This window comes from Protopterus annectens, chromosome 1.part1 (genome assembly GCF_019279795.1).
Source record: "Protopterus annectens isolate FY-2018-M chromosome 1.part1, PAN1.0, whole genome shotgun sequence".
NCBI lineage: Eukaryota > Metazoa > Chordata > Ceratodontiformes > Protopteridae > Protopterus > Protopterus annectens.
Window position 1 is genome coordinate 496,286,823 of NC_056726.1, and position 25,975 is coordinate 496,312,797.

At 36.0% G+C, this 25,975-nt stretch overlaps 1 protein-coding gene across 1 annotated transcript in view; it reads right to left on the reverse strand.

Moving 5' to 3' along the window:
• ALDH8A1 (aldehyde dehydrogenase 8 family member A1) overlaps positions 1 to 25,975 on the reverse strand; it is a 660,663-nt gene that overhangs the window by 96,506 nt on the left and 538,182 nt on the right. The window lies entirely within an intron of this gene.

Consider the following 25,975-nt stretch of genomic DNA (forward strand, 5'->3'; position numbering starts at 1 on the left):
CATTTACTGTCCACATACATGTGTATACACACACACACACACACACACACACACACACACACACACACTCACACAAACACATGGCTCCCTACTGAAATGGCACTCAAAATGCAAGTACCGACTTTCCGAAGAAAAGAAAAAAAAAGACCAAAAACACAGGAGAAAAGCAAATCTCGAAAATTTGTTTTTCTCCTTTAAACTTCTTTTTTTGTGGGGGCTAGCCCCCCTGCAACCCCCCTATACCCCCAAACTTATATACACCAACTCCTAGATCTCCATACCTTGGATAAAAGAGAATATTGTGAGAAATGCCATCTCAGACTTAATATATGTGAATCCATTCTTTTGGCCATTCACTTTCCACATTTGGGGACTCACTCTTGAAGGTCCTGACATTTCAAATGGTTACCCACATACATTCACAAAGACACATAATGCACACATACCCACAAACACAGTTACAAACACACACACAAACACACGCATGCCCAGCCATTTTGACTAGATATACCTCAGATGTCTCATTGTGATCAAATGAATTAAAAATAAATTAATTCAATGCAAGGCATTGCAACCTCCTCCCCATACCTCTCAACCATGCCTAATTTTGCAGAACCTCAATGGTTTGTCTCATATTTTTAAGCTCTGTCTCATACAGTGGTTAATTTGCTGCTCTATCACTAAGGATTATAGTCAATAATGCAAGACATTAAAGCTTCATATGCTTATTGTTGACACAAAATGCAACTTGATGTAAGGTTTCTTACCCTGCAAAGAGGTGATATGTAGTTTTTAAACCATGCTTAGTGAGGAGATAGTAAAACAGCAAGCCCTTGTAATTACTGCTGCAGTTAATTTTTTTTAGTTCTTTCTTATCTTTTCAAATTTTATTTTAAATTAATCAAGTAAAAAATGGCAACCATTTGCTTTTTTTCAATCTGTGCTTCATAGCAGCTTGATATGCTTGGTAGCTGTAAACTAACACCTTATTGGAGAACATTGATCCTCCAATAGGGTTTCAGTATATGCAGGCCTAACACAATATGTGCATGTATTATTTGGGGCTAAAGCATAGTCTGCTTGGCTCTAATGGAGAACACTGGACTCCATAAATTTAGGTTCAGAAGAGCAGTAATGTGACCATGGAAGAACACATAGTTGTCTGATGCACAGTGATGACATCAACATTTTTTCTTTCCACACATGTGGTCTGGCATTATTCATTTATTTATTTATTTTTAATGTGCATAGATAAAGAGATGGAGATAAATAGATACATAGATACATACATAGACAGAGTGTTGATTCCATTTCTAAGAGGGGCTGCCAACCTCTTAACCCTCCCCCAAACTAGTACTCATTTTATAAAGATGGAGAGTCAGTTTTGTAATACGAACAAAAAGCTAGACAAGTGTGACACTCGCTTTTTAAAAATATTTCAGTTATATTTTCTTAACTATTTTAATGTATTTATATGGTTTCTGTCATACTGAGTGTGAGATGACTGTTGCCAAGAAATTGTATCTCCTTCAGTATCTTGAAGTTGTTACAATGACACTTATAGCCTCACAGGTACACAGAAAAGTTAGTAGGGTCCAATATTATCATCTATCACTATTCACTTTGTCTTATGTATGTGGTTCTATCCTTGCATTTGATACTCAGTTGTTGTAATGCTAGCATCTTACGAGTCTGTCTCACACTTAAAGATGCACACATGCAAAAACACTCACATATGCGTATGCACCTACAAGAGAGCTTATGTGCATGCATGAGCATGTGCACACATATATACACACATACACACACCACATACACACAGAAAACACACAGATGCACATGTACAGCTAAAGATTCTATGCAGTTACAGCAGACATGTAAGAAGCAGTACTTTGACCAAGTGTACACAGAGTACACACCTTGTTTGCTGTAGGAAAACACGTATCTAGCAATGCATTGTATAAAACAAATTATTTTATCACTGCTTTCCTGTTATGGAATGCACTCATTTTTGTTCTTTGGCAAAGCATGAGTAAGTAGCAAGAAGATGGACACAAAACAATAAAACAGCCAATTTTTATAATATTTTGTTTGTAGCTTAATTTTTGACATATGATGATACTAGAGACTAGCACCCACAAAATAAATATTATTAAAGCCTGATATGTGACCATATTATTTTTTTATTCAAAACACAAGTCTTTGTTTTTGACATTCTCTTTAGAACTATGGTAAATTCCTAAAGTAAACTCACCCACACAGAAAAAAATCTGAAACAGAAATGTCAAATGTTTTTTCTCTGAAAATAACCCTGCTGTCCAAATGTGTTAAAACAGAATGCTTCAGTGTACGTTCATATCTGGTCACATACACCCACCACAGCCAGATGTAAAAGCACCCTTGCATGTACTGACCACTGCAGGTGGGGTGGGGGAATGTAAAATTTCAATGTGAAACAGTACATGCAAGAGTAATTTCCCACATTGTCACAGTATGATTCCAGGACCAGGTATGAATGCATATAACTGTATACTTTTTAATATTTCTTACCACAGTACATTGAGTGACAAAGCATTTGTCATGGGGAAGCACAAATCTCAGAGTGATAAAGGAAACCTGTGCATTCACTTGTTATATACTTCCATTCTCTTGCATGAAACTGAAAATGCATTATTTGTAACATTTTCATGTGGTGCTGCTTCCAGAAACTACCACTGGACTTTTCAGTTTTGAGATTAAGTCCAGTTCAGACCTACTGAGTGCCATCATTCTGTTTACAAATCTACAGTTGTACACTGCATATGCCATTTATGAAACTCTTAAGTACAGTATTACAAATAACTAGAAGAATCACATAAAAATGTTACATCTAACTCATGTTAAGCCTAAATGATCCATGTTAAATGACATCACAGTATTCTAAAAGTTGTGTTAATACTTTCTTGACACTAGACACGTGCACTTGTTCTAGGACCTATGTATGAGAAGGTTATATGACTAGTTTCAAGGGGCCCAATTATACCAATGAAGGTTGTGGGATCTAATCCAGATTTTTCTGCTGCATGTATTTATCTCTTTTATAACTTTTTAGTATAAACTATAGAATTCTGTGTTGCTACCGCATATTGCATTGTAAGAATATTTTCAACTTTGATATAAATGTTAAAAGTAGAATATTTTCAACTTTGATATAAATGTTAAAAGTAATATAACCCCTAATTCGCAGAAAAAATTATGACTGTATGTGAACATGTCTGTGGTGTTTGTGTGTGGGGGGGTGTTATGATGTATGTTTTAGTGGAGATAATGTCAATAGTTCAGTGGAGATTCATTTTATAACAGCAAAAGCAAGAAAAGAAACACTATATTTGACACTTTAACATCCTTCCCCACCTACCCTTCATCTTCAGTGTATCACTCAAACTGCCCATATCTCCTGACTGTGTTGTAAGTTTACTTTAACAATGCTTTGCACTTTATTATCAGTATGTTAGTTTTTTTATTACACTAGATACCTGCACCTATTCTAGGACATATGGTTATATGACTGGGTTGGAGGGGTCTGCCATACCAATGAAGGTTGTGGGATCTAATCCAGGTCTTTCTGCTGCATGTATAGAGTCATTTTATAGTTCATTCAAATGCAGAGGCCACCACTGCCACCTATGCATGCACAAATAGTACAGTATATAATTACCAAGTATATTTTTAGTTCAAGGCATGTAAAGTATTTACACATGCTTCTGTTATGTACTCTACCCCTAGATGAATCAGAATGTCTCTACTCCTACTGTGTTTTAGTTATTATTGTTATTTATTACGTGTAGTTAAATACAATCACTTTATACATTTTTTGAGCAATAGAAATGTGTAAAGCATAAGACAATAAAAGCAAGGTGTGCATAATACAAATGTTTTCCCTTCTGTTGTTTAAAATACCACCTATAAACACAGATGTTGATGTCTGTTCATGTGCAGGATAGGTTCTGACAGACACAAAGCCAGCACATACACATGCATGCAGAATTGCTAAGAGGCAGGTACCCTCACTTGTTAAGTTACCTGAATAATGCAGTATAAGGGAACTGAGAAAAGACTGGCATCACGGGTTGACCCGGTGCTGTTACATCCCCTGTCTGTTCATGCTCACTTCCTCAGAGCTCTGCAATGCTTTTCAAGTGTTATAACTGCATCCAAAACTACCCGTGCTAAAATAAGAATATATTCTTGATTTACTGCACTTGTATTTGCTTTATACAGTGGTAACTATTGTTTTTCAGTATTGTTTAAAGCATGTATTTAATGTTGTGACAAAAAAATCTTCATTTCTCTGTTTGCTGACTTTTTCTAGTTTTGTTTGCCTCCAGATCACCTTGCAGAAGAATAAATTATTCAGGGACTTACTTGTTTGGTACTTGTTTAATCTGCACTTGAGAGCTAATTTTGCTGTGTTTTCACATTAAGAAATTCCAGATTAATCCAACTTGTGGCAGAAGGTTTTCACCTGGTGTCTGAGCTGGGAAGCACTCCAGGAAGCTCAAGCCTTTGGTCATTTATTGTCTAGAGAGCATAGGAGTCAGTTTTCAAGCTTTTTTTCTGCTATAAATTAGGCAAGTTTGCGATGAGCTACCCACCATGTGGCAGTAGTTAGTAGTGTCCTGTACAGTAGCAGACACCTAGACAGTTAAATGTCCATATAAAGATGGAAATAGGTCTGAAACCTGTTAAACAGTGCAGCATTGTGTGGAATTAAGCCTAAATCTGCCAGCTTGCACATTGAATAGCACTACCATATCCTAGCACTATAGAAACTCACTAGGAGACCCCTGTTAAAATCAAATCCGTCATCCTCAGCATCCTATCCTAATACAGAACCAGACAACACAGATATACAATTTCCTAATATTTCTGCGACCATTTTAGTAGATTTGGGTATGCTAATGTAATGTAGCAATTTCTCATGTTCTCAGACAACCAGTTAATCATTTAAAAATAACACAGTATGAGAGAGATGTAAATACACAACTTCATTGGAGGCAATAATCTTGCATACAAACAAGGTTGTCAAAAATACCCACCCACACTACATCCCTCACACATACTGCTTACCACACACACAGATTGTCTTATGCCAAAGTGCTTAAAAGAAACCTTGCCAAATCTCAAATACCTTCAAAGCCACCTAACAGCAACACTGCTCTTCAGCAATCACTAAAACACACACCAAAAACAATACAAAACATCTCGTATAAGCCTACATCCACTGGTCCCTCAAAAGCAAAGCCCGTAAGACAAGCATGTGTACTTTGCCTAGTACACTTGTCACTGAGGACTCCATTGTGTGACACCTAGATGCCCACTCACCAGGTTAGACAAGGAGAATGCGGTTAATTGCCTATCTGGAGCCAGGATCCACAATACTACACATGCACTCCAGTCACTGCACCCCAGGTACCAATATGATTCCATCATAGTCCATGTGGGTATAAATGACCTGAGATGTACCTCACTGGACTGTATGAAAAGAGACATAATTGATCACTCAGAGTATGTGTCACAGACAGGTACAAACCTTGCATTGAGCAGCATTCTACCTTCACCAAAAATGATATCACAGTACAAACATAAAATGACTGATTTCAATAATTAGCTTAGTTTCTGGTGTCACTACAGGAGGATCCAATATCTGTCAGCATGGGAGGACATGATCAACAGAGCACATTGTTTTGCCAAGGATGGGCTACACCTGCCCCCCCCCCATGCTTTGGGATATTGGCTAAAACTTTAACCACCACCTTAGAGCATTTTTTAGACAATGACAAAAAGAGGAAACTACCAACATGGTGAAAAAGCTTCCAAGCAACCTTAAGGTGTTACTGTTCAACACTAGGAGCCTAAACGAAAAACTTCACATCCTTCAAGCCCTCCTCACCTTGGAGAATGTAGACATCCTTGCTGTTACCAATACTTGGTTTAAAGCTGTAAAAGGTACTCCAGCAGTGCAAGGCTACAGTGTGTCCCACACATTTAGCCCAGCAACAGCCCAGACTGGGACCAAAGGTGGAGGTGCCTCGATTTATGCTAATCCACATGCAAGTCACCACAGATAAGGTCCCTCACCACATCATGGTCAGCTAAAGGTCAGAAATCTATGCCCCTAGAGTCTCACAACTCTTACTAAACCAACTAGAGGTGCTCATTATCCAACCAAATACCCTTTTCATGGGTAACTTTAACTACACATCTAGAGATTGGGAAACTTGCACTGCCTGGACTTTATTAACAAAGCATCCTGGAACAGACAGTGCACTCTGCAACCAGAGGATCAAACATGCTGGAATTGGTACTAGCATTGCATTCCTCCCCTTGTCACATCCTCACTAGTGAGGTTGGATCACAGAGTTATTTCTTTTGAAGTAAAAATCAACCATTAACAATTAGGAAACTAAAGCAATGAAAACTGTTTGTCAAAATTCTGGACTCCTCCTAACCTTGAGATCACAGCTAGCTATGCAGAATTATTCACAGAGTCAATATACAAACATGTGAATGGTTGCATAGAGGCTGCCACACCTACTAGGCACCATACCTACCAGAAGGAAACCAATAACAAACCCCACTGGTGAAACACAAACTTGTAACTACTGCAGTACTCTCTAGTCTTACACTAACACTTGTATCTGCTATTATGCCCTCTTTGGAATGTACCTAACCAGACACTTGCAGCTGTTGAAATGCCAATAAAGGTTCCTCATCAGGAGAATTCAGTGCATGACTACCCCGTCCTACACTGATTAACTAAAGGCTCTGTCTCTGTATTTATTTTCCTACAGGCTGTTGAGACAGGATCTTTGCCTGGCTTACAGGGCTTCCTCAGACTCAACCCTGCTGCATCTGTTGCAGATGAACAAAATAAACAGTGCCAGAAAAACTAGGTCCAGAAATCTGAACTTTGCCTGTAACATAAACAGAACATGCTGGACAGATATGTGTCCCAAAGGATCTCAGCACTATGGAATAGGCTCCCATCCTTGTAAAAAAGGTTTGTACCTGATCCTATTCAAACACAACATTAACAACTGGATGGGACTTCATAAATTTACCCCTGGTCTGGCCCCCATGTCCCTTACGGTCAGAAGCCATCAATAAAAAAAGTATTATCCAAACTAAGATCCACCCTTACAAACTCCTTAATTACCTCCTTACTAACATCCCTCCCAAATAGGTGCCCATAATACTGAAGATGTAAAATAGATTTGGTGTGAGTGTCAAGGCTTGTAAGGCCCTAGTGGTTGTTAGCTTAGAAACAACCTATGAACTTATGCAAATGTTATCCACTTTTAGTATTAATTTGCAGTCTACCAATCATACAAATGCAAAGACTTATAACACAACATAAGTAATCTCAGCTGTAAAAGCCTTTTCAATTCTTGCACCAGCAGCATGGAATCATCATCATTAACCTCCTATTTCCCATTTTCTACATGGGGTTGGAGTGTCGTGTTAGCTGTTGCCATTTCTCTCTATTCAGTGACACTCTCCTACCTTCTTTGACAGTCATGCCTGACTGTCACAGGTCTTCTCTCTAAGAATCCAACAATCCCTTTACAGGATGCCCTCATTTCCCTTTGTCTTCTTCTTATCAGCTCCAAATCTTCTTCACCAGTTTGTCTTCTGCTTTCTTACACACGTGCTAAACCACTGTAATCTGTTCTTTTTGACCTTCTCTGCAATTGGAGCTACTAGGGATTCTGCTCTGATGTCCTTATTTCTTTGACTGTCCCACATTGTGCATATACATACCTCTCAACTGTCCAGATTTTTGCAGAATGTCCAGATTTCTGCCTTATATAGCTGGTTTGTTCCTCATAAAATTTGTAGCTCTCTGGAAAATCACTGAACATTGAAATCATTAAATGATGACATACATTTGGGTATAAGACTTCTTGTCCTTCAGAAAATGCATGCTAACACAGATCCTGTTATTCTAGCAACTTTTTAAGTTTGTAAGAGCAATATTTAAAATATGCCCCTATTTTTGGGCCTTTCTTCCTCCATTGGTTCATAGGTTAGTACTAAGCTAATTGCCCTTTCGAGCCATTTTAAGCTTAGCCAATTATCCTTTGTGAGACTCAAACCCTGCACCTTGTATTTGTAAGGCAAATACCTTAACCATTAGGCCACCCTCCCAACCTTAAAATTGTTTTAGGCTTTGTCCAGATTTATTGCGTTAAGAGGTTGAGAGTTATGGTGCCATCCTACCACCTGTCTTAGGAACTTCATCTCTATCACCAATAACTTCCTCAACTGCTCTGCTTTCAATGTCCATGTTCCTGTACCATAAAGTAGCACTGGTTGTTCCACTGTTTTGTACACCTTACTTTTCAGCTTTGGCATTCTTCTGTCACACACTACCCCTGACACTCTGTGCCAGTTGGCTGAAGCCCCTCTGATTCTAGCTTTGACCTCCTCATTCAGACTTACCTTCTTTACAACTACCCCACCCAGGTACTTGAAACTGTTAACTTGTTCCACTACGTTCCCTTCTATCTCAGTTCTCAGCTTCTTCTGATTCCCACCATTACAACTGGCTTATCAGTATTCATTTCATCCTGTGTGCCTTCAGCTTTGCATTTCATTCCTGTATAATTTTCTGAAGTTCTTATTCAGAGTCTGCCTGTAATGCTACATCATCTGCATACAGCAACTTTGTTGATCTGCCCCACCATCTGTTTGCTAATGTAGTCAGTCCATCACCAAAACAAACAGCACAGAGCTAAACCTTGATTCACACCCACTCCTACTGATAATCACTCTATGAATCCAAACACTGCTTGCCCTTGTGTCAATGGGTCCTTGTACATAGCCTGCACTAAGTATACATGTTTCTGACACTTTGAATCATCAGAGGACTTCCAAAATTAGTTTTCTTGGGACCTTGCCATATGCTTTCTCAAACTCCTGGAATGTCCAGTTGGACTCTTTCCACACCTCTACCTTCTTCTCAACTATATGTCTCGCTGCAAACATCGGGTCAGTTGCCTTATATCCTGATCTGAATTTCTACTGCTCATCTCCTATCTTACTTTCTACTACTCAGCATATTCATTTATCAATCACCCTCTCCAGAACTGTCATGCAGTGCGGCAGGAGTTTAATTCCACTATACTATCTACAGTTGTGGATGTCCCCTTTGTTCTTGTACACTGGCACTAGAATACTTATTCTCCAGTCATCTGGGTTACACCTTTCTTTCCATACAGCTATGAGTGCCCTCAAGAGCCATTTCTTCCCTAACTCACCCAGCATCCTGAATATATCTACTGTGACCTCATGTAAACCTGCTGCTTTCCCTGACTTCATTTACCTTACTGCTGTTCTTACCTCTTCTAGGGTGGGCTTCTCTTGTCTTTTCATCATAGGTTATATATCAGGAAATATAGCTTCCGCTGGGAGGTTTTCCTCAATTCAGATGCTGCAGGATGTACTCCTTCCATCTTTTGATATCTGTGGAGTGGTGAGTAGGTTGTTGCTGCCATCCCTTCCAGGTCTTCAGTCTCGACCTGTTGACCTTAGAGCCTTCTCTGGGACTGCTTGCAGCTGACAGTGGCAACCAGTAGTTTAAGCTGTGGGCTGACTATTTTATTGGAGATGATATCGCAATTACTGGATCTACCTCTCAATGCCCTTTCCTTACCAGCAGGAAGTATACCTGTGTTGCACGTTGGCCACTCTTTTTTTTCCTTCACTAAATATTTTTTTATTATTTCAAATAAGATCTGTTAAAAAGCATTACATGAAATAAAGATAACATATTTATAATTCTAAAACATTACTAACTTCAAACCATTCTATAACTATTTACATTGGTGTCTATTCAAATAACATTGACATTTTATATTATGTAAAATTAGAAACATAAGATGATATATATTCATCGATCTTTTCAAATATTTCCAGTACTTTCATCCAAGAATAATGGTAAGAAGTGGATCTTTTAGTTCTGTGCTTCACTGTTAATATTTCCATGTGTGCAACTGTTGATGTTAAATTCTTAAATTCGTTGAATGTAGAAGTCTCATTTTTCCAGTGTATAGTTATGATTTTACATGAGATTGCCAACAGTGACCATAGGATTTTAGTGTCTTTTTTTGGTACACAGTTTGGAATAGAGAGTTGAATAAAATTAAAGACTTTGTTAATTGAAAATGATCATTATAAACAGTCTGGAAAAAATAGTTAGACTTCCAATACATATTAAGACATATACATTCATAAAAACATGCTGCCAATCTGCTTTTAACTTGATATGGCATTTCCAACATTGATCTTCAATAGAATACATTTTGGTTAGCCTATGTGGTGTATAGAAACTTCTATGTAGATATCTCCAAGTGAATAATTGCCAGTATTTTGATAATGTAGAAAATTTGGAAGATTTTAAAATATTACTTTTTTCTTCTTCAGTTGGAGGATTATTGTTTATTAAAGTATAATATACCCAGTATGATTTTTCATGATAGTTTTTTGTTTTTTTTAACAATTTTATAGATATTAGACAAATAACCTGTACTCTGATAAGGCTGTTGTGATAAGAATAAGGTATTCAATGAGTTTTGGAGCTTCATGTCTAACTGAAGGTTGCATTTGTTCTATTTTATTTATAAGAAAATGCCTTAGATTTTGTAAAAACCACCAATTGTCTTTATTTATATTATAGTTATAAATTATCTGTTCATTTGTTAGTATTTTCCCTTTCTCTATAAGTTGATGCCAAAAGAGTAATGATTCTTTTTAAAGTATATTTATTTTAGATATTTGGGATGTATCTAGAATATTTGGTGTAAAACCTATAGGGAAAATAAGAAAAATCCAAGAATTAATATTTGCTATTTTGTTTATATATGATTTGAACACTGAAAGTGTAGAGCTTATATAGTTTGATGGCAATTTATTGATATTATTCCTTTTCCCTAAAAAATAATCTTTTAACATCCATATATGTGGTGATGATATTATTGTTAAGTTGTCCTGTATATGATTGTAATTAACTTCTATGTAAATCTGCTCATGGGCCTGTTTCCATATAGGTGTGTATGAATTATTTAACCATAGTGTTATATTTTTAATAACAGATGAGGTAATATATAAATCAATATCCGGTAAATTAATTCCACCTTCTTCCCAATTTGTTAAATGTTTATTTAAGGCTATACGGGGTTTATTTGGAAACCATAGACAATTTAAAATTAGTTTATTGTATCTTTGAATAATATATTTGGGAGGTGGCAATGAAAAATTTTGTATTAAGTATAATATTTTGGGAAATATGATTACTTTAATAAGATATAATCTGTCTGCTGTTGAAAAGATGTATTTATTCCAGTAACCAATCATTTGTTCTATTTTATCTAGAATTTTATTATAGTTAAATATTAAAGAATCTGTTAATTTATTGAGTAGATTTATTCCCAGATATAATAATTTATTTTCTGTTACTATATATTTGGAAAATCTTTTGTTTATATTCTTTTTTTACAGTTACAGGGCATCATTTTTGTTTTATTTTCATTAAATGTTAAGCCTGAAATATTTTTAAATTTATTCATGGAGTTAGATAGAGCATTTAAAGACTCATTGGCATCTGAGAGAGTTAATAATATGTCATCAGCAAAGAGTTGGATTTTAAGGTTTAACATTTTATTTATACAAATGCCCTTTATGTTAATGTTTGATCTGAATTGATTTGCAAAGGGTTCTATGAGTAATGCAAATAACAATGGTGATAAAGGGCAACCCTGTTTAGTTCCCTTTTTAATTGTTATAGGGCCTGATCTATGTGATCCTAGTTTAACATATACAGTAGATTTTTCATGTAATATTTGGATAAGGTTATTAAAATTAGAAGGAAAGTTATATATTTTTAAAACTAGTGAAAGAAAGTTCCAGTTAACTGAATCAAAAGCTTTATTAATATCTAATGAGATTACATTTAAATCTAGGTCTCTATGTTTGCTATAGTCTATTAATGTTAGTATTTTTTAATATTATTTGAAGTATTTCTTCCTTTAATAAAGCCTGTTTGATCTTTGTGAATTACGAAAGGAAAAAAAGTGTTTAATCGTATCTGCATATATAGCCATAAACATCTTATAGTCTATATTGAGTAATGATATTGGCCTATATGAGGAGCACTGCCTCTCATCTTTATCTGGTTTGATAATTGGAGATATCAATGAATATTTCCAAGTGGGTGGAATATTCAAATCTTTTTTTGGCTATATCATATACTTTTAATAGTAAGGAAATGGCTTGATTGGGTATTAATTTATACATTTCTGGTAGCATATTATCTGGGCCAGGTGCTTTATTTGTCTTGAGCTTTTTAATTTGTGATTTTAACTCTGTCATATTGATTGGTTTGTTTATAATATCTATTTGTTCTTGTGTTAATTTAATATGAATATTATTTCTAAGTATTTTGTTATATCCTTAGTAGGTGTAGCTTGAGTGTTTATGGAATTGTCAATGTTAAATTGAAGTCTGAATGCTTCTAACATATCATTTAGATCTGGAACTCTTTTGCTAGTATTAGGAATAAATATTTCTTTTATTTGTTTAGATTTAATTTTTTTTGTTCTATTAGTTAAGTGTCTCAGGTGTGCTGAATTAGTGGAGTATGAATTTATTTTTATTTTTTATAAATTAATCATAATCTTATGATGCAACAATTCTGCATACTTCTTATTGATTTGTGTAAGTTTTTGGACTTGAGAAGTATTTCCCTTTTGTATTTCAAGCTTCAATTCATCTGCTTTGTTTTATAAATCTAGCATATCTTTATTCCATAACTTCCTTTTATTTATGTACCAGGATAATGTTTTCCCATATGTAATTGTTTTTAATGAATCCCAGACATATATTTCTGAAATATCCTTTTTGTAATTTATTTCTAGAAAATTTTTGATTGTTTCTTCATAAAATTCTTTGAATTCTGTCATTTTTGTGATATAAGAAGGTATCCTAGTAATGGGATTTGAATAAAAAGGTGTAAGTTCTATTTCAAAGACTATGGCATTATGATCAGATAATGGACAATTTATAATTTTGACTTTGTCAGTTTTTGTTATTAGGTCATTGGCAACATATATTCTATCTATTCTTGAGTTAGTTTTATATCTATGAGAATAAAATGTGAAGATGAATGAGTTTGGTTCTACAAATTCATTTATGTCTTTTAAATATAATGTATCTATAAATTTTGACAGTGCTTTAGAGATAGGTTGTTTTCTTCTTTTAGATTTAGAATCTGTATCTTTTTCATTCATTATACAGTTAAAATCCCCTGCCAATATGAGGCTACCCTTAGTTAAATGAATTATCTCTTCAAAATGCTGTTTAACTGTTCTTAATCCTAGTCCTGGAATCCAATATAAATTTACTAATGTATAGATTTTCTTATTTAGTTCTATTGAAGCTAAACAAAACATACCTGATGTATCTTGATGAGTAGTAATTATTTTAGGTGTTATAGTTGAGTTACGAAGTAGCATAGCTACGCCTCTTTTTTGTTTTATATTGAGAGTTTATTAGTACTGTGTAATTATTAATATTTAAGTTGTTTATATCTCTATCTAATAAATGTGTCTCTTGTAAAAAGACTATTTGTGGTTTATGTAAGTTTATGTATTTGAATAGGCTTCTCCTTTTATTACTGTTATTTAGACCATTAATATTTATGGATAGACATTTCATTTCCTAGTTTTGAGTTTATTTTATATGTGAATTTATGTAAATATTGTTTACTCTTAGTTTAATCTTGGATGTAGAATTCAAAAATATTTTTCTTGTGTGGTTTTTACATGTTTCTAAGTGACACCAAAGTGGTAGAATAAAAAAAACAAAGAACTTCCAAACTTGTAATTCTTAACCTTAAAAACCATTCTCTATCACTATGAGGTAATATACCTCCTTGTTTGATTAATGAAACTAACCAAACAATCTTTCTACCCTATCTAATAATATTTGGATCAGTTACTCTTATCCTCTTAGGTTTTAAATAAAGATAATTGAATAATATATTAAGATAATCTAATCAGTTAAAATATATAAATTTACTTTTACTCTTTATCTTATTGTAATTCAATAATACTTATTTCCAATTAGACTTCAAAACGATACAAACATTTAGACTAAGATAATATAATTTCAAAATAGTTTAGAGTATTAATAAACATTTACTCATGTTAAAATCTATAACTGTATATTGTAGACATCTGTTGAAAATTATTTACTGACATTACAATAACTGCGGTGGTGGTGCTGCAGTAGCATTGTCGCCTCACAGTAAGACGTTGCCCTGTTTGATTCTCAGCTAGAGCGTCTTCTGTGTGGAGACATGCGTGAATGGGCGTACCTTCGTTGAAGGTTGTGCATCAGAGCTGGCAACTCGGCACGTAAAAATCTACTGCCAATCATTAGCGGACCAGAGTTCCGCTGTGGCGACCCCTAACTGGGAAAAAGCCGAAAGACACAACAACAAATTTACAATACAATACCATTGCTGTGTAAGTGCTTTTAGACTACTCAAGTCCAAAACCAGTTATTAGAGTAGTATTTACAAAGTCACATTTGAATAAAAACATAAATACTTCTGAAACCGCATCATATTTCATGTTTAAAATAAACTGAAATGCAGTACAATGCACAAACATATTACTATTTCTTTAATGGACATCAAATATGTTTGCCTAATTCCATTTTCTAACTTTTCAAAAACATTCCCCATGGGCGGAGGCAACAAGATCAAAATTTAGACATCTCTGTTATCTAAGAGACTGCTTATAATGTTATTTGATTGTTTTGTTGTTAACACTTTTATCAATTTTCATAGCGACTTTGTATAATCAAAAGACACAGTACAAAGGTAAAACTACTGTTCATTTGACCACATTTTCCAACACAAACACATACTATCTCTTACAGCTTAGACTGTCATTTAATCACTGAGTTTATCTGCTGACAATATGTATTGAAAATACAAATTTGGGTTACTTAACATCAGCAATTTAATCTTATAATTGAGTAAAATTTTTAGATTTAAACATCTGCAATTTCTTACTATAGCTGCACCACTGAGGTTGTACTTATGCTTAGAAAATAGCCACTAATTGTTCTATTTGTGTTTGGTGATATTGTGTTCTTGTGTACTGTGTTTCAGTGTGTGTGTGTGTGTGTGTGTGTGTGTGTGTGTGTGTGTGTGTGTGTGTGTGTGTGTGTGTGTGTGTGTGTGTGTGCTTTTATTGATTAAAAATAAAAAACTTTTGTGTATTGTAGTGATGTTTGTCATGCTGGCATATTATATTCCTTTGTTAACCAGGTAAACCCTCTAGGTATATAACTGATTTTAGGGTAACCCAGGAGGATGTCTGGTTATATGATTTGTTTTGAGTCACACAGTAGGGAACTACAGGCTGAGGGAATAAAACTCTGTCAATACAAAGTTTTATTCCACTATTTTCTAAGTAACATTAAATTTCTGATAAAAAGTCCTCACTATCCTGGATGATATCTAGGACTTCCAGGTCATTAAAGATTGCTGTCAGGAATGGTGTTTCTCATACTCTATCCTAATCAGTGTGATGAAGACACATTATTTTATATCTCAGCCTTCTTATATAAAACGTGTAAAATTAAATCTGCATACATTTAGATGAAGCACAAATATTACTTGCATTTTATTAAAAGAAATTTGGGTTCTTGTATCTTTAAAGTGAATGGTGGTTATTTCCTGAATAGACGTCAATTAGACAGGGTCAGGGGATGACGTAAATAAGTAAATGCGACAAGCAATAAGGAACTCAAATGTCTAGAGATATTTATGGGTGTTTAATTGTCTCAAGAGCTAATCAGGAAAAGGTATGTGTTTTTCTCTCTTTTTTTTTTTTTTTCCTTTCCCTGTCAGGCTTCATGAGAAAATCATATAGTGTGCACGCGAGCACTCTAGTCTGCCGAATAGAGATTAGCACCAACTAAGCCTGCATTTTAAACATAAGATGCCATATCTCTCAACGAGAGAAAAGGCAAAAGAACACCCAAGCCATTTAAAGGCATCTCTCAACTCCGGACATCCGGAGCCATAACACAGTCGACTCATAGCCGCAAAATATCAGTGACAACATACTTCTGCACTGTATTAGATTTAACACAAGCATATGGGTCAAAGACAGAACACCTTTTAATGCCATCTAAACTAGTCTTATGAAATGTTTAAACTGAAATACTTCATTTCAAAACAGCACATTCCAGTTCAGCATTACTATTTACCCAATCAGGGACATTTTTTTAACTCATAAAAAGCAATATTGTTATGAATGAAACTAATAAAATGTATAGCAGCTGTTAGTATATCTATTAAGCAATGTAATCATATTCTGGTTAAAGTATTATAAGCTCATAGCCGCAAAATATCACTGACAACATACTCCTGCACTGTATTACATGAACACGAGCATATGGGTCAAGGACAGAACACCTTTTAAGACTATCTAAAATAGTCTCATGAAATGTTTAAACTGAAATACTTCATTTCAAAAACAAAAACATCACATTCCCATTCAGCATTACTATTTACGCAACCAGGGACATTTTTAATTCATAAAAAGCAATGTTGTCAGTGATGTAACTAATAACAAAATATATAGCTGCTATTATTATAGCTGTTAAGCAATGTAACCATATACTGGTTAACATGTTATAAACTAATGAAGACTTTATAAAAAAAAAAAAAAAAAAAAAGAACAAAGTAAAAAGAAAAAAAAAATTATACTTGAGAACATTTTTATGTGTTGATTATTCTGATTAGAAATATAAAATTAATGAATAATAAAGTAATGTTTAAATTGTGCTTAATATATTAATGTGATTTGAGATAAATGCATTTAAATTAAAGTTAACTTTGAGAATTAAAGTATAATTGAAAACAGTACCTGTTTCAGATTAACTTGAAGACAGAAATAACCTTTCTTTTGTTGTTAGTATTATTATTTAAGCTTTTACAGAATATACCATTTGTTAGATTATTTGTCCTTTAGTTTTTTTTTTTTTTTTTGCTCAACAGTTTTCCAGTTATTTACTTCAGCATTTACCTTTGGTGTACTAATTGACCAGTCCATAGATTCTTCATGTGTTAGGATGTTATTGTTGGTAAGGTATTTTATTGCTGAATCTACTGTTTAGAAGACTTTTATTCCATTTGGTAGAAAAACTCTCAGTCTTGCTGGGAATAAAAGATGGGTTTTCAATTGCTTCTTTTTCAAGGTTTTTATTATTGGTAGAAATTCTTTTCTTTTTGATACCACCTTTGTAGAATAATCATTGTCAAATCTTATTAATGAATCATTGTATTTGATGGGAGAATTTGCCCAAGCATTTCTTAATATAAGATCTTTATCTTATGTAGAAAAAAGTCTTACAATTATGGATCTCGGCTTGTTTTTACTTGGAGAAGAAGCATTTCCAGAAGCTGCTAGTGATCTATGCGCACATTCTATACCAAATGAAAGAGCTTCAGGTATTTTTGTTACATCTGGTATCGAAGTGGTAAGAAAGTTTATCATATTGTCCCTTTCAGATTTTTCTGGTAGACCATATATTCTGATATTATTTCTTCTTGTTCGATTTTCCATGTCATCAAGCTTTTATAGTAAATATGTATTCTGTTGAAGTAAGAATTCAGTTTGTTGTTCTTCTATTTGGGCTCTAGTGTCAATGTCATTCAATACTGTTCAATAAGTGATATCTGTCCTTTCTGCTGAGTAAACATTTCTTGAAGCTGTTTTAGTTGTGAGCACTTTTCTTTAAAAGTATCTCTTTTATTGTCCATCTTGTCAATTTTTATTGCAAGTTCCTGTATATTTGTAATGAGAGATTGCAGATCTTTTTTGAGAGAAGAGTCTTGTGCTGAATTCCTTAGATGGCTCATGGTGTGAAGCTGATATTGGTGCTGATTTTCCAGTAATTAATTTGACAGGAATTATTCAAGTTCTGACAATGAAAGTTTTCTTGTAGATGCTCGAAGTTATTAGAAATAAGTTAGTAATAAATATTTCTTCAAATTAAATGTTATTTTGTGAAATTCCTGTCAGGAACTGAATTGAGGTAAGAGAGCTGAAATGAAGAGCAGCTATCAGTTCAGCATCCTAGCCACACCGCCCAAGTTGGCCACTCTTGATATGATCTTGTGACTGTCTCTCTTGCTGAATCATGTGTTGGTCACCATCAAGCTATTTGCCAAACAGAAGTCTAGAATGACCTCTGTTTCTTTATTCTTGTTGCCCGGTTTTCCATTATCAACAGCTCATGTTATCCTGCTTTATCTAATAAATCCTGTAACTGTTGCCAAAACACATTATTTTCCTCACTATCACAACCCTGCTATGGAGCATAGGCTGAGATTGTGAATACTGACCTATCCTTTCACTGCAGTCTGATTGCCATGAGTCTATCATTAATTTTGATGACATCCTTCACTATCTTTTGAAGCCTCTCCCTCACCACAATACCCACACCATTTCTAATTTGCCTTCCTCCCAAGTAGTAGACTTTGGATCTCAAGTCAAGTGGCTTTGCTGCACTGCCCTTCCATCTTGTCTCCTGGATACAGAGGATGCCCAGCCTCCTTCATATCATCATGTTATCCACTTCCAAGTTCCATCCTCATCCACACTTCCAAGCGCTATCCTGTCAGTGAACCTATATTGAAAGTAGCAATCTTTATTTCATGTTAGGCAGGTTAATTGGTTTTACATCTTGCTTTTACTCAAAAGAACTATCCCAGGTAATTCAAGTTGAGCAGCTGGACACCAGCCAGGCAGTAACCTATTAACTAGGGTTGCTAACTTTATGATGGGCAAACATTGGCCAATAGGGAAACATAACCCCCCCCTCCCATTGTTCCCTGGCATAGGTCAGAGTAGGCTGGGTCCTCAACCCACATCTCACCAATAAATACCCATGCTCATTTTTGGTAATATTAATCAATATAAATCACCTAGAGCCAATTGTTGTACCATTGAGTGGCCAGCTCTGACACAGTATGCAGTCTGTGATCCATATTCTCCTATCCAGAGGATACTGCACACCAGAGTTGATGCCCGGAGTCATTGGGCTATTCAACTCGGGGCCATTAAGCACCATCTAGAGTCTGTGCTGCTGCCTAGAACTCCACTCTTGGGTGAGTTTTAGGTGGAAACAGCATATTTTTAGGATGTAGGAGTAACCCCTGAAAGACACAGGAGGAACATGCAAACTCCATAGCTCCATACAGGCAGGATCAAACCTTGTATCTTGTGGATGGCAAGTGAAGACCTTAACCATTATGCCAACTGTAAGCAACATGGAATGTTGTTCTTCAAAAAGTATGTAATGTGAGCCATCTATGTAGTTCTAGAACGCTGCACATCTGCTAATGAAATCAAGCATTACCAGTCACAACAACCTCGATTGGTCAATTACCTCAGCTATATTTAACTTCTTAATACTGCAGACACTCAATACTCCTTGTTTATCAGATGACACAGGGACACATTTTCTGTAAACATGCAGATATGAAAATTATGCAAAACATTGCTAACAGTACATTTAGAGCGTTGCTGTTATAATAACTTATATATATATATATATATATATATATATATATATATATATATATATATATATATATATATATATATATATGTTCAAAAATGTTGGCTAAACCTTATACGTTTGCATTGGTATTTATATACTTTGGTTCTTAAATACACTCTTCTCTACGTATTGCTTGTTTCCTCTAAATGTGTACATGCCTATAGCCCAGGCCATGCCAGAGAAGTGTCTTCAGGACTTCAGCCCAGTGCACTTTATTAATATTAAAATAAGTCATGTGTTAAAATAATTATATGTGACGGAAGGTATCAGCAACAGAAACACAGCAGAGTACTGCAAAAAATAAATAAATGCATGTAGTGTAAAGCCAGTCATGTGCAGCTACACTTTAATAACTTTCTAAGATGGGTGAAATTATCAGAGTGGAACCATAGAGTTAGTGAACATCAGATATATGTACTTGAATGTTGCTGGTGTGCGGACCATGACTTACAGCTTTAGACAGTAACTGGAAGAGGAAATATTAGGGTGTGAACATTGATGACCTCATATTCAGAAATTTCATCTGAAATCTGAACTTTAACTTATGCACTGATTTACCTTTTTTGGAATTATCCTTACTTTTTACGAAGAATCACAGCATGTCTTTGTCAGATTTCAGTACTGTCAGATATAATTCTGCCTCTTACTCATACACAAGGTTGACTTTATTCCTCATGATCTCTTTGTATTGATCTCTTTGTGTTGTTCATAGATAAAGAGGTGTGCATACCATTATTCTCCGAATACACTCTGCAATGCAGATATGTAACATGCCTTGAATTACTCTGTACTATCTGTGAGAAGGCGATCCAGCACTGACCACTAAGGTGCGTCTTGGTACAGACTGCATTCTGCATTTGGAAGCTATCATTCCACTGGAGTGATTTGCGATCCATGGCCTTATGAATAAAAGCATAATCTGATTTAGATCTAAACAGTAAAATATTGCAGTCTCTAGGTGTTCTTCTAAATGTTTTGATTATGTTATGAGGCAGTAACAATTTGCACATGTCTTCTTGTTTACTGTCTACCAAGAGAAGTTAATGTGCGTCCAGTGAAATCTGCAGACATAATCATTGATTCACTGTTGAGTCACTAATATTGGATGACTGGGGGTTGAGTCACATTTTAGCAACAAATCAAAGAGTTAGCTAATGAATTTCAGCAGCTCAAAAAAGGCTGGAATTTGTCTGGTGATTTGGTATATGACCCACTGAGTACAATGCATAACAAAAAGAAGTTTTATGATGTGATCATCACTGTATATATCTAACATGGTAGCTACCCTTGATAGGGTATCCCAATACATAGTGGGTCCATTGTCACAATTTATACATGTAACAGCACGGGATCTTATACATTTTCTGGATCTAGCCACTATCAATTAAAAACATGGAGGTGAGTTTTATTACAAACTACTGAGAGTGTCACAGGATATTTCTTTTGTAGTCCATGTTTGACCAGACTCATTTAGTCTGATGCATTTGGCATGATGAGGAGTTCTTAAACCTAAAAAGTGGCAACAAATTAAAGCAGAAAGCACTGTTAATTTTCACATTATAGCAAACAAACCCACTTGGCTCTTTCAGTCAATAGATTCTGCAGCCCGCATGCCTCATGGCTAGTGAAGCATTTTCTATAAGAATGCAATGAGCTGATTTAATATACTACAGATAACATGTTTCTGACTAGATAGTAAAAAGTGTATCTTTGTCCTGGAATGTATTATTAATTGCTTACAGGCAACCCATGAGTGCTATAATACTATGGTTAGAGCTAATGTCTATCTTTAAGAAAAAGTAGTTAAGACCTTCACCTCAGAAGATGCTTATCCATTCTAACAGACACAGTGAGTCTACTTAGAAATAATATTGAGTATCACTATCACAGGAAAGCAAATGTCAGATAAACTCTATTTTTTCAGATAGTTAAATACAGACACAGTATTCTGAGTTAGTAATATATATGCCTTACTTACTTAAAGGAGAGCATCTTACTCCCTTCCCTGGTTTTAAATGTTAAGAGAGTCAGTGAAATAAATATTTAGGATTTTGTTATTTGGTTTACACGGTATCATTGTAACTGAGGTAGAACTGTGAGAAATTTGCCAGTTTATGGTAAAACTTAAAAGTGTAATTAAGCACCATATCACTTGAATCTTGAAGTTCAGATTCCTTACATTATCAATATTTGTAGGCATCTACTTAACTTTCAGGGCACCTTACTATGCTTGGTGAATGCCTTATTTTATGGCATGCCAGGAGTTACTTACAGTGAAACAAACATTCAAATACGACTATTGTTTCAGAAATAACACACTTAAGAAAAACTGCAAGTCATTTTAAGTTGTCAAGAAACTATAAAATGACACATATTAGGGAGCACTGAACAATGCCCACTCACACATACTACCTATACACAGATCTAAATGTCTAGTTATTCATTTATTTTTATGCTTTGATAACTGAATTTGCCAATTTTAGGCAGATCCAATTTAGAAAAAAGCGAAAGGGACAATGGTAACAATGTTCAGAAATTCATATAAAAGAATACTATATACATATCATGAAATGTAATTAGAGACTTGCAAGACACATGCTGATACTAGAAATTTCTAAATAAAATTCGTTGACAATTTCAAAAGCACGCTTTGTGAGTAACATAAAGATAATGCATAAAGCAAGCGCCAAACTAGTTCTGTTATAAACAAATAGATACCAGCAATATGCTAGTAAATGTAAAAGCAGAAAATATATCAATATCTGTACAAGTAAGAAAAAAAGAAAAGAAAAAAAAAGTCACTCAATAAAACATATTAGTAATTCCAAGTATTGCAGGGTAGCACTTCAAGATGACGTTGAAGATCTTGTGGTGTAAAGATCTAGGTAGCAGTTTAACATAAAGAGACTATACAACCAGACTAAAACTATAACTCTACAAAGGAATGGAAAAACAAAGAGAAAACTGCATAAGGTCCATTAAACAGTATGCATTGCTGTACTGAGAAATAGAAAATGCAGCCATAAAAATAAGTAGACTGTATGAATAAGTGTGAAGTGTTTGTTCAGTGTAATATTTATTTAAGGCAGTTACATAGAGACTAACATTCAGGAGAGATGTGCTAAAACAGTTTTACTTAAAAGGTACAAAAAAGGCAAGTTCAAGGACAGTTCTCAATAGATATTCCTTAGTATTCAAAAAGGGATACTTCAAGCAGTAAGCTCTACCACAAGTGATCAACCCCTCAAGGTAACCTTTTCCGATTCAGACACCGCCCTATCACAGTGACTTTCAACAAATGGAAGAATCACCCCAGAGGGTTGTGGTGAAGAATAATGAGGCAATCCAGGGGAGTAGGTAATGCTAATTAGCCACATGTTCTCAACTGGAAATTCCTGTGGCTACCTATTTATGCTGCCGATCAATTCAGAGAATCATTCGGCTGCATAAATTAATGGGCAGACTCAAGAAACCTCAGCTGTTCTCAGTCTCTTATCAATTACGTAGAGGTGATCTCTGCTTGACTGACAAAGCCATGTCCGACCAAGCCCTACTTGAAATGTACACCTAAAGAAATCCCAATCCCCCGCGCCACATGTTCCAGAGATCTCAACCTCATTACCACAATTAACAGAACATGCTGGAGGGACAGGTTCATCTCCCAAAGACTGCCCATACTTTGGAATAAGCTTCCCATTCATGACAAGCAGAGAGAAATCTTGACGAGTGGATGGGTAACAGAAAGTTCACTCCAGGGATCATTCCAGTTGCCTTATTGGTAGGGGCACTGTGAACTAACATCGGGTGGCACAGTGCCTGGGCAATTTTTTGGGGCTAGGCTTGTAAAGGCTCCAGGGCCATTAGCCTAGTACACATCTATGAACCTATGAATATGTCTGTGCTGCTCTTATGTTTATATTTTTCATGGGAATCCATTAAAGCTGCCTAAGAACAAAAAATAATTAACTTCAATAATTGGCTTAGTTTTTATTATAGGATCATATGATCATAGAGGTTAGTAGGCTATTAGCCCTGAGGCCCTTATAAGCCTAGCAAGAGGTTAGCCCATGTTTAGACAAGTCAGCACCCAATGCCCCTGTGCAGCAGGGACACAGGTGGAATCCCAGGGGTATATTTTCTGTTTCCCATCCAGTTATCCAGGTTGCGCTTAAAAAGGGGTAAAGAGGTACTCTGCTTGATGTGGAGAAGGAGTCTATTCCATAGATGGGGTAGTCTCTGGAACACAAATCTGTCCTGCCAAAAAGTGTTGTTGATGTCACAGACCAGGTTGAGGCCACGTGTGCGAGTTACTCAAGTGGAGCTTGACTTGCAGATATGCAGCAGTCCCATCAAGGTGGGGTCCGTGATCGCCTTGTATGCCAGACAGAGGTCACCTCTGGGGAGTCTGTATGAAAGTGAGTAGAGGGATAGGGCTTCTAGCCTATCTGTGTATGGTACATGTTTGATGCCCTGGATTCTCCTGGTAAGGAACCTCTGTGGTTTCTCCAGCTGTTGCATGTGGTTTGCGAGGTACATGCCGAAAAGGGTGTTGTACTCAATAATGGGCTTTATAAGGGAAGAATACAGGGATGTTATGATCTCCTTGTTGCTGGATGAGATACCCTTACTTATGAGGTGGGCCATATAGAAGGCTTTCCATACAATGGAAGCAACATAGTGTTCAAAAGTCAGGTTGCTATCAACCTGGTTGCCCAAATCCCTCACAACAGATTGCATGCTTAGGACATTGTTATTAATGTGCTAATTTGTGGGGGCATCACTCGCCCCAAAGGGGATTATGATGCTTTTTAGTATTCAGCTTGAGGCCATGTTTCTGGCACCAGTCATTTGTCTGAGTGAGACCCTCGTGGAGGATGTCCACATCACTAGGAGAATTGATGACAGCACCCAACTTGCAGTCATCTGCAAACTTGGTCAGCTATAGCCCATCGGGTTTGGCCTGCACCTCAGAAAAGTATATGCCAAATAACAGAGGCTCCAAGACCAGACCCTGGGGTATGCCACTTGTTACAGCTCTACTGCTTGAGGTGGCTTCCCCTATTTTGACTAGGTGGGTTCTATCAGTGAACCAGTTTGCTACCCATCTGGTAACATATGGATTGATGACTAGTTGAAAGAGTTTATCTATTATGCCCGAGTGGGGAAGTGTCAAAGGTTTTGGCCAGGTCAAGGCAGGTGGTGTGCACTGTTTTCCCTTCATCCATGGCTTTGGTGACTGTCTCAAAGAAGTCAACCAAATTTAGCAGACATGACCTCCCCTTGATGAAGCTAAACTGTGTGGGATTGAGTGTTTGGAGGCTGCCAATGTCCTTGCTAATGAGGTCCATGATAATCTGTTCCATGGCCTTGCAGATCAGGCTAGTTAGGCTGATGGGTCTATAATTTCTCGGATCAGTGGACGGTCCATCTTTGTGTAAAGGGATGACAGTGGCTGTCCTCCACTCAGCTGGGATGAAGCTGGTACTCAGGCTTTGGTTGAATTGGGAGACTAATAGTGCTGCAAGTTTCTGCCTGAGTTCATGTAGGATGCAGCCTGGGATGTTACCTGGTCCCAGGGAGGCTATATTTTCTGCCTTTGAAAGAGCATTGATGACCTGTTCCCTAGATATAAGAGGAAGGGGACAGGTACTGGTGATGTCCCGATTTACTGATGGGGGGACAGAGGGGTGAAGTTTTCACTGATTCTGTCAGCCAGCAAGTTTGCTATATCTACAGCATTTGTATATGTGGTGTCCTTGACCACCAGTTCTGAACAGGTCTGGGTGCTTCCACTGAGGCTGCGGACATATGTGACATTGGTGACTTTCTAAAGAGGTCCAATATCTGTCAGCCTGCGAAGATTTGATCAACATGGCATGCTGTTTCACCTCAAATGGCTTACACCTCTTTCCTCTATGGTTTTAATTATTGATAATTGCCCACCCTCATAGTGTCTTTTTAGACAATGCCAACTTGATAAACCTACCAATACAATGAACCAAGCAAAGGTAAAAATAAAGGAGTTACTGACCAACACTAGAAGCCTAAACAAGAAACTGTACTCCCTAAAAGTCCTCCTCACCCTGGAAGATGTAGACGTCTGTGTAGTGACTAAGACATGGTATAAAATGGCAAAGAGCACTCTGGCTGTGCAAGGATATAATGCCTTCCATACATTTATACCAACTAATGCACAGGAGGGGGGAAAGGTGGAGGTCTCATAATTTTCATCCAGAAGAGACTCACATCAAGGGTGGTAATGCAGAATGTGCTAGAGCTTCTTCAT